Source organism: Cebus imitator, unplaced genomic scaffold, assembly GCF_001604975.1.
Source record: "Cebus imitator isolate Cc_AM_T3 unplaced genomic scaffold, Cebus_imitator-1.0 Scaffold472, whole genome shotgun sequence".
NCBI classification, from domain to species: domain Eukaryota; kingdom Metazoa; phylum Chordata; class Mammalia; order Primates; family Cebidae; genus Cebus; species Cebus imitator.
Genome location: NW_016107787.1, coordinates 415206 through 425301, shown reverse-complemented (window position 1 = coordinate 425301; position 10096 = coordinate 415206). Strand labels below are relative to the sequence as shown.

At 40.1% G+C, this 10096-nt stretch overlaps 1 long non-coding RNA gene across 1 annotated transcript in view; it reads left to right on the top strand.

Annotated features, from left to right (window-relative positions):
* The window catches only part of LOC108291922, a 24262-nt gene that overhangs the window by 3044 nt on the left and 11122 nt on the right, over positions 1-10096 (top strand). The window lies entirely within an intron of this gene.

The window sequence follows — 10096 nt, the reverse complement described above, 5'->3', positions numbered from 1 at the left end:
AAAAAAAAAAAAAAAAAAGAAAAGAAAAAAATACCTTAACCAGTTTATTTCATTTATATTTTCCTCTTAATGTTTGCATAGGAATTAGATATAACAATCCATGTCTAATTAAGTATAAAAGAGTTGTTTCACTAGGTATTAAAAGTTCCAAGTGATATTATAATTTTAAATTAGTCACATTGTTTCTTTCTTAGTGGTATATACATTAATGGTGTGTCATACAATGGATGTGTCTAAGATTTGATGAAATATGGTGCATACTTAATATGGTCTTCAAGTTATAATTATCTGTTATGGTTTTAATGTCCCCTCCAAAACTCACATTGAGATTTAATTGCCATGGTACAGTATTAAGAGGGTGAGGCCCTTAAGGAGTAATTAGGTCATGAATGCTCTGCCCTCACAAATGGATTAATGCTGTTATCGTGGGAGTGGGTTCCTGACAAAAAGGATGAGTTGAGCTCTTCCCTCTCTTGCTTCCTCTTACACCACTCCTTCCATGTGATACCTTCACCCATAGGGTAACCCTCAACAGATACTGGTACCATGGTCTTGGACTTCCCAGCCTCCAGAACTGAGAGCCAAATACACTTCTTTTTATTATGAATTACCCAGTCTTGGGTATTCTATTACAGTAACAGAAAACAGGCTAAGATATTCTCTAAACATGTTTATAAATTATTTCATTTGATACTTATATGAGTCCTATTACATAAGGTGGGCGCTATTTTTCCATAATGCAAGTGAAACTCAAGCAATTTTCCTTTTCTTTTTGAAACAAGATCTTGCCGTATTGCCCAGACTAGAGTATGGCTGCACAATCTCAGATCACTGCAACCTCTACCTGCTGGGCTCAAGCAATCCTCCCACCTCAGCCTCCCGAGTAGCTGACACTACAGGCATACACCACCACACCTAGCTAATTTTTTGTAATGTTAGTAAAGACGAGGTTTTACCACATTGCTCAGGCTAGTCTTGAACTCATGACTAGCCATGAGTTCAAGCCACCATGTGCCCACCTCAGCCTCCCAAATTACTGGGATTATAAGCATGAGTCACTGCACCCAGCTATAATTTTTCTTTTCTTTTTTTTTTTTTTGAGACAGAGTTTCAATTTTGTTGCCCAGGCTGGAATGCAATGACACAGTCTTGGCTCACTGCAACCTCTGCTTCCCAGGTTTAAGCAATTCTCCTGCCTCAGCCTCCTGAGTAGCTGGGATTACAGGCATGCACAACCACACCTGGCTAATTTTTTGTATTGTTAGTAGAGATGGGGCTTCTCCATGTTGGTCAGGCTGGTCCTGAACTCCCAACCTCAGGTGATCCACCCACCTCGGCCTCCCAAAGTGCTGGGATTACAGGCATGAGCTACTGCACCTGGCAAATTTTTCTTTCTTTCTTTTTGTTCTTGAGTGAGGCTGTGTGTCTGTTCTCATGCTGCTAATAAAGACACACCCAAGACTCAGTAATTTATAAAGTAAAAGAGGTTTAATGGATTTATAGTTCCACATGGCTGGGCAGGCCTCACAATCATGGTGGAAGGCAAAGAAGGAGCAAAGTCACATCTTACATGGAAGCAGGCAAGAGGGCATGTGCAAGGGAACTCCCCTGTCTAAAACCATCAGATTGCCAGGCATGGTGGCTCATGCCTGTAATCCCAGCACTTTGGGAGGCTGAGGTGTACCAAGAACCAGTTCAGCAGTAGAGACCCCCCGACCCAGGTGGCACTGAAGGAATTGAGAAGCAGACACCCAGATGGAACAGCAAAGTGGGACTATCCAGGGGGCCAATAACCTTCCCAGCTGAGAGCTAAGGGGGCTGAGGGCCTCAAGCAGATTCTGACCCACACATTTATTCTCACTGAACAGGTGATGATCATTGTCAAACAGATGTTTGGTATTTTCTCATAACACAAAAATATACTAGGTGGGCAGCGGGTGCCCACTTACAACCGATCACAGACAAACTAAAAAATGTTCTCCATGAAAGAGCCATGGGGGCAGGGTCACATATCCTGACTTAAAGAATTGTTTTAACTGGTATATGATATTTATATATTGTCCTGCCACTTTAGAATGCCCCAAGTAGTTTTCTACTTGCAGGGGGCAGCTAGATTTCCCTTGCCATTGTTCTTCCTAGCAAACAATATATTTTATCATACACTCAGCATTTCTCAGCAATCATACACTCAACATTTCTCAACAGAGGCAGGTGAATCACTTCAGGTCAGGAGTTCGAGAATAGCCTGGCCAACATGGAGAAACCCCATCTCTACTAAAAATACAAAAATTAGCTGGGTGTAGTGGTGGGCGCCTGTAGTCCCAGCTACATATGCCTATAGATGGTAGAAACTCATTTTTAGAATTTTTTTGATTACACCAATCTCCAATGATCACTTGACTTCCATTTCTGAATTCATAGTCTTTAAGTATCTGACAGTTTATCTAGTTTATTTATTTATTGCTTACTATGAAGATGATGTATGATTGCTTAAAAACTTGAAATATTGGGCTGGGCACAATGGCTCATGCCTGTAATCCCAACATTTTGGGAGGCTGAGGTGGGGGGGAGGGAATCACCCGAGATCAGGAGTTCAAGACCATTCTGGCCAACATGCTGAAATCCCATCTCTACTAAAAATTCAAAAATTAGCCAGGTGTGGTGGTGGGTGCCTGTAATCCCAGCTACTTGGGAAGCTGAGGGAGGAGAATCACTTGAACCTGGGAGGCAGAAGTTGCAGTGAGCTGAGATCGCACCATTGCACTACAGCCTGGGTGACAAAAGAGAAACTGTGTCTCAAAAACAAGAAAAAACAAAAAAAAAAATCTTGAAATATTACAGAAATATAGAACAAAGAGTGATCAGTCTCCATATTTCTGCCTTCAAAGATAACCGCCATGTTACTCTGTTTTCACATTGTTATAAGGATAGTATCTGAGACTAGGTAATTTATAAACAAAAGAGGTTTAATTGATTCAGTTCCACATGGCTGGGGAGGCCTCAGGAAATTTACAGTCATGGCAGAAGGCAAGAGGAAGCAAAGCACATCTTCACAAGGCAGCAGGAGAGAGAGAGAGGACAAATGGGAAAGTGCGAAACACTTTTAAAACCATAAGCTCTTGTGAGAAATCCTTCACTGACGCAAGAACAGCATGATCCAATCACCTCCCACTAGGTCCCTCCCTGAACACATGGGGGTTGCATTTGGAGATAAGATTTGGGTGGGGACGCAGAGCCAAACTATATCAATCACTGTTAACAACCACTGTTAACAGCGTGGTAGATGTTGCTTCAGACTGCCTGGGTTTCATTTTCAGCCCTTCCATTTAGCTGTCAGCCTTGGACAAATGATTTGTCCTCACATTGTCCAAGTTTCCTTACCTCAGTATAATAGTACAGGCTTGCAGAGTTTGGTGAAACTTTACTAAAATAATAGTGCCTGAAATATAGTACGTGCTTAATAAATGCTAGTTTGTGTACATACATTTGCATATAGTCAGAATAAGGTTGCAATAACGAACAACCCAAATTTCTGTGGCTTAACACAAGTATTTTTCTTGCCTTACATCAATTGGTAGGGTACTTTCTCCGTGCAATCACTCAGGGATGGAGGCTAATGGCAGTTCCACCCTATTCTGGTCAAACTCTGAAATATATGACATCTTTAGTGACCAGAGTAATGACAAGAGACTGGAAAATAATACATGGAACCTTTACTGCCTCATCCCATAATTGACATACTTCCCATCCACTCCCAATTTATTTGTTGTATTAGTAATTATAAGTCTGCATAGCTGCCAAGTTAGCAGGGAAATTCAGAGTAGACAATATTTGATGACTGCTGTACCTCTATCACAATCCACATCTTTTTTCCCTGGCATGGTATAATGCTGTTCAAACCATATTGTAATTTTTCTATTGTTCTATTTTTTAACAAATCCCAATATTAATATGTATTCACTCATTGCCTGTTAAGCCCTTCTATGTATCAGGAATTGTTCTAGGTACTAGTACATATCAATGAAGAAAACATTTGATAATCCTTGCCTTTGTGTAGTTTATTAGATTGTGAACAGATGAAAAAAATTGGAAAAATTATAAAACGTTAGAAGGTGATCAAAGTCATAATGAAAAACAGGAAAGGGAAGAGGCAGAAGGAGTGCTGAGGTGCAGTGTTAAGTAGAAGACTCAGAGAAGACCTCTCTGAAATGTCATTTGAGTTAAATTTTGAAAGGTGTGAGGAAGTGAGCCTTGTGACTATGTCTAGAGGAAGAGCATTCCAGGAAAATAAAACTGTCAGAGTGGCTTGATGATGCCTGAAAATGCATTTTACTATTTTTGGACATGTCTGAAATTTTCCATGAAAAAAATTAAAAACCAAAAAGTAGCCCGAGTAAAGCTCTCATGGAGCTTTTATATCTGCATTTTGGAAAATAATTATGCTGAAAAATGTAACAGATTATCTCAATTCTCTTTTTAAAAAAATCTTACCAATTTGCTGGGCACAGTGACTCATGCCTGTAATCCCAGCACTTTGGGAGGCTGACGCAGGCGGATTACTCGAGGTACGGAGTTTGAGACCAGCCTGGCCAACATGGTAAAACCGCATCTCTATTTAAAATATAAAAAAATTAGCTGGGCATGATGGCGGGCACCTGTAATCCCAGCTACTTGGGAGGCTGAGGCAGGAGAATTGCTTGAATCCAGGAGGAAGAGGTTGCAGTGAGCTGAGATTCTGCCACTGAACTCCAGCCTGGGTGACAGAATCAGATTCTGTCTCAAAACAAAACAAAACTTACTAATGTACTTCCTCTGAATCAATGTTTTAACTTGTTTGTTTCCTCACACCCTCCTTAACTCTGGCTCCAGACATTGCTGGTTTTCACTGCATAATTGTTTTGCATATGCTAATTTTATCTTTCCAATTATTTGCTAAATTCTAATCATGTCTCATCTTTTTTTATTCCCCCTTTGTATCATTTCCTTCAAAGTGATTGAACATATAATAAATTGAGACCAGCCTGGGTAATACAGTGAGGCTCCATCTCTACAAAAAAATAAAAAACAAAATTAGCCAGGTATGGTGCTACATGCCTGTAGTCCCAGCTACTCAGGAGGCTGAGGTGGGATTGATCACACTACTGCACTCTAGCCCAAGCAGCAGAGCAAAACCCTGTTTCAAAAAAAAAGTTGGTTTGAAAATTCTCTGGATATTTTTTCAAGCAATTGGACAGATGCAAGGTACAATTGGAACAGAAACCTTTCTCAGTCACATACTTATGATTCTTTCAGTTAAATTTATTCTTTCAGGCGAGACATGGTGGCTCACACCTGTAATCCCAGCACTTTGAGAGGTGAAGGCAGACAGATCACATGAGGTCAGGAGTTCAAGACCAGCCTGGCCAACATGGTGAAACCCCATTTCTACTAAAAATATAAAAATTAGCTAGATGTGGTGATGTGTGCCTGTAATTCCAGCTATTTGGGAGGCCGAGGCATGAGAATTGCCTGAACCCAAGAAGCAGAGGTTTCAGTGAGCCAAGATCATGCCACTGCCCTTCAGCCTAGGTGACAGAATGAGACTCTCTCTCAAAATAAAATATTTTTTTCAGCTTATTTACTTACTGTTGCCATAGAAACAGGCTACACTGCATAAATATTTTGAGTAAATTCTACATTTTTTCTAAAATGCCCAAGAGTCTCAACAATTAGATGATTGTGATTGAAGCAAAAAATGAAATCAGCCTCATTCAGTCCAAAGAGTTTGTTCAACTCCCTAAACCTTATTTGACTAGATTGTGAGGTCACTCCCAGACACCACTGGGAGTTTCTCTAAAATATCACTCACTTAGAACCACCCTGCATTGAAGGGAAGTGGTGACAAGCTGGTCAAGTAGTAAGGAACAACTCTTGTCACAGACAAATTTGTCAGTGTTAGTCACACAACTAGAACATAATGTTTAAAGGAAAATGTATGACAGTGCTGGAAAGCTATGTTGGAAGGACTGCAGCCAAAGCAAAGAGAATTACAAACATAGGGAGAATTGCACTTTCATGACATGAACAGCTTAGAATACTGGTACATAAAAAAGCTCTGTGTTTTGTTTTCAGTTTGGTTTTCATAACTTAGTTCACTTATAATCTATTTGATATGAAGCAAAATCTCTATTTTGAGAACAATGTTGTTACCTTAGAAAGGAAGGGTTACAGCATTATGCTGACATGCAGTTGGAACATTTTTAGGATTCTGAATGATTTATTTTTTGGTATCAGTCTGTCTAATCATAGCCTTTATCTAATCATAAAAAGAGCTTTAGAAAAGTAGCCACACCTCAGTGTCAAACACGGAAAACATATGGCATAATCCTAATTTAAAGGTCACCCAAGTTGCTTTGAGACCATAAACCATAGTTTTCATCTGTAGGTTCATCTGTGAACCTCAATTTTCTCATCTGAAAAATGGCAACACAAAATATCTTTTTTGTATTTTTGTTTTGTTTTGTTTGTGTTGTTTTGCGGTAGTGGTGTTTTTTTTCTCTTTGTTTTTGTTTTGAGACAGGGTCTCACTCTGTCACCCAGCCTGGAGTACAGTGGCATGATCACAGTTCACTGCAGCCTCGACCTCCCAGGCTCAAGCTATCCTCCCACTTCAGCCTGAGATATCAAAGCTAAAACATGAAAAATTAAGAAGAGTTGTCTAAGAAACTTCTTAGGTAGCTAAGAGGGGAAAGTAGTTTAAGGCAGAGGGACCAGCATTGAATTGATTCCGAAGTAGTGTTGAAAGGAAAACCAACATGGATCCTGTAGAGAGGCAGGATCCAGATCTTGGAGGCTTTATAAAGGATTTGGCCCTTATACCGAAGGTAATAGAAAGCCAGTTAAGTGTTTTGTGTATTTGCTTTTTGGTTTGTATATTTAGGCAGGGAAGTGACATGATCACTTGCATTTTGAAAAGATCATTATGGGCACTAAGTACAGAGTGGAGGAGATGATGGCACACAAATAGTGTGATATATATGTGGGTAAACCAAATAGGAGGCAGCTAGAAGAAATGGATTGGGGATTGACAGAGAAGGGGAAAAATATGGACTGATTCATGAGATATTTAAGAAATAGAATCAGTAGATTGTGAAGTAAGGATGAGTGTATCAAGGATGACTTTCAGATTTCTGGCTTAAGCTAAGGGGTGGAGGCCATTTACTTAGATAGGGAATAGTCAAGGAGGGGAAGCCTTGGGAAGGAGAATCTTGAATCATAGGTGACCAGCAGAGAGCATACACAATACACTGGTTAGATGAATGAAGTCTCAGGGTGCAAATCACATATATAAGTGTGCAAACACAGGTTCTCATAAAAATCATACCTATGGCTTAATCACTAAATCTTGCTTTATAAGTTCAGATGATTCTTTCCTTTCAGTAGTCTCTTCCAATCCTATTCATAGGCATTTCTGATCTTCTGAGACCAGGTCTTGGCTGTTATAGTGGTTGGAGCTTCAAATTGAACATTTTAGAGCCTTTTCTCGTCTACAGATTTCAAAACTTGTTGTTTTTTTCTCTTGTCCTTTGGCCTCCCACTTAAGATCTGATTTCATCTGAAGCTCACTTTCACAGTTTGAACTTTTTAAAGTTCTTATACTTTTTATTTTCTTTATTGAATTCCGTGATAATATACTCAATTACTTTCTATCATCTTTACTACGTTGTACCAACCTCCAAAACTAAATATAAAACAAGAAAACTATTTTGAAGGAAAAAGCATATTTTATTTATAAGCTATTATTGCTATTGTTCATGGAGGACACCTGTTTTACAGTAACACAACAAGGTTTAACTGAATTCTTTCAGGCTTCTTAAAAGGTACAGCTCGGGCTGGGCAAGGTGGCTCACGCCTGTAATCCCAGCACTTTGGGAGGCCGAGGCGGGTGGATCACAAGGTCGAGAGATCGGGACCATCCCAGTCAACATGGTGAAACCCCGTCTCTACTAAAAATACAAAAAATTAGCTGGGCATGGTGGTGCGTGCCTGTAATCCCAGCTACTCAGGAGGCTGAGGCAGGAGAATTGCCTGAACCCAGGAGGCGGAGGTTGCGGTGAGCCGAGATCGCGCCATTGCACTCCAACCTGGGTACCAAGAGCAAAACTCTGTCTCAAAAAAAAAAAAAAAGGTACATCTCAAAACAAGAATATGGGATAATGGAAAACAGAGTAAGGAAGAGAATAGCAGGCAAATACTCAACAAAATAAAGCTGGTATAGATCGATTAATGTCAGAAAAAAGTGATATTTTAAAGCAAAAGCATTATGAAAGATAAAGAGGTTCACTAGTTATGATAAAAGAATCAAAATCCAACAATGGCAGGAATTAGAGACAAATGACACAATCATAATGAGAGATGTTAACATCTACTTCTTAGGGACAGATCAAGCAGACAAAAAGATAAAATCAGCCAGGCAAGTGGCTCATGCCTATAATCCTAGTGTTTGGGAGGCCAAGGTGGGAGGACAAGTTAAATCCAGGAGTTTGAGGCTGCAGTGAGCTACGATCATGCCACTGTACTCCAGCCTGGGTGACAGTGAGACCCTGTCTTGAATACATACATACTTACATAATAATACAATCAACAAGGCTATAGAAAAACAATATTGCTTTTTTTAAAGCCACTTCTTCTCAAATTGATCTATAGATTCAGTGGAATTTTAATCAATGTCCAAACAAAGTTTCTGTTTTATTTTTGTGTAACTTGACAAATTGTATCTCACAGTATAGCAATATGATACTATAACCTAAGACTAAAGGCAGGGTTATAGCAACATTGAAAATACATTTTTTTTTTTTTTTTTGAGACAGAGTCTTGCTCTGTCGCCCAGTCTGGAGTGCAGTGGCTTGATCTCGGCTCACTGCAACCTCCACCTCCCGGGTTCAAGCGATTCTCTGCCTCAGCCTCCTGAGTAGCTGGGATTACAGGAACCCATTACCATGCCCACCTAATTTATGTATTTTTACTAGAGATGGGGGTTTCACCATGTTGACCAGGCCGGTCTTGAACTCCTGACCTTGTGATCCACCTGCCTCAGCCTCCCAAAGTGCTGGGATTACAGGCATAAGCCAGCACACCTAACCTGAAAATCTTAATACTGAAAATGCTAAATAAGTTCAATGAGAAAATGGAAGCTGGCAGCATATAAAAAAGATATACCCATTACCAGGATGGGTATATCTCACAAATCCAAGATTAATTTAATATTAGAAAGAAAACATGTGTCTTAGTCACTTTTCTGTTGCTATAGCTGAATACTACAGATCAAGTAACTTATAAAGAATAGAGGTTTATTTAGCTTACAGTTCTGAAGACTCAGAAGTCCAAAAACATGGCATTGGCATCTGGTGAGGGCCTTCCTGACATGGCAGAAGGCATCACATGGTGAGACAGAGTATGTTTCTAGCTCAAGTCTGTCTTCCTCTCCTTATAAGGCACTAATGCCCTCATGGAGGCCTGACTCTGATGACTTCATCTAATCCTAATTACCTCCCAAAGGCCTCACCTCCAAATACCATCAACATATTAATTTGGAGTCTCTCTAACACATGAACTTTTGGGGGACACATTCAAACTTAAGCAACATGTTTGATAAAACCTAACACATCATGATTAAAACAAGAGAAAAAAAACTCCACAAAAAAGGAATAGAAAAGAGCTTTCTAACCAGATAAAGGTGATATACCAAAATACTTATCCTTATTGGTATTACTATTATTATTTTGAGGCAGGATCTCACTCTGTCCCAGGCTAGAGTGCAGTGGCACAATCATGACTTACTGAAGCCTTGAGTTCCCAGGCTCAAGCAATCCTCCTACCCCAGCACCCCCTAGTAGCTGGGAATACAGGCATGTACCACCATATCCAGCTAATTTTAAAATTTTTGTAGAGACAGGGTCTCACTATGTTACCCAGGCTGGTCTCAAACTCCTGGGCTCAAGAGACCTTCCTACCTCAGCTTCCCAAAGTGCTGGGGTTACAGGCATGAGCCACCATGCCTGGCATATATATAACCCAGGAGGCTGAGGCAGCAGAGAGCCGAGATCACACCATTGCA